The following is a 410-nucleotide window of genomic DNA, read 5'->3' on the forward strand; positions in this document are numbered from 1 at the left end:
TCAGGTCCCTTCCGACCCTAGAAACTATGAAACTGTGAAGATCATATTCTCCTTGGAGCCACCTGTTTCTTGTCTGTCTGTTACAAAACTGACTTGGGTCTGAATATGAAAAAGAGTGGAGATGGTAGGTCTATCTTCATTCTCAAAGTGTGAAGTGTAGGTCATGTTCACTCATGATGAATTTCATAAAAAAGAAGGGCTAGAAAGAACCTCAGGAGGTCATGTAGTTCCAACTCTTACTCAAAGCAAGGTCATCCCTAACTAAACTGTCCTAGGCAAGCTGGTCTAATCTATGGGCTAGCTAGACAATCCATGAGCAGCAGTGGTGGCATTAAGCTCCACAGTTGCCAGAGCTGCTATTTCAGTGCAGCTCCAGACCCCAGATATTTAAAGCTGCTTCTGCCCTTCTC

The 410-nt window shown here is 44.1% G+C and overlaps 1 protein-coding gene across 3 annotated transcripts in view; it reads left to right on the forward strand.

Moving 5' to 3' along the window:
- LOC109288063 (cytochrome P450 2J5-like) overlaps positions 1–410 on the forward strand; it is a 39,836-nt gene that overhangs the window by 10,995 nt on the left and 28,431 nt on the right. The window lies entirely within an intron of this gene.

This window comes from Gavialis gangeticus, unplaced genomic scaffold (assembly GCF_001723915.1).
Source record: "Gavialis gangeticus isolate Ggan-Ray unplaced genomic scaffold, GavGan_comp1, whole genome shotgun sequence".
NCBI lineage: Eukaryota > Metazoa > Chordata > Crocodylia > Gavialidae > Gavialis > Gavialis gangeticus.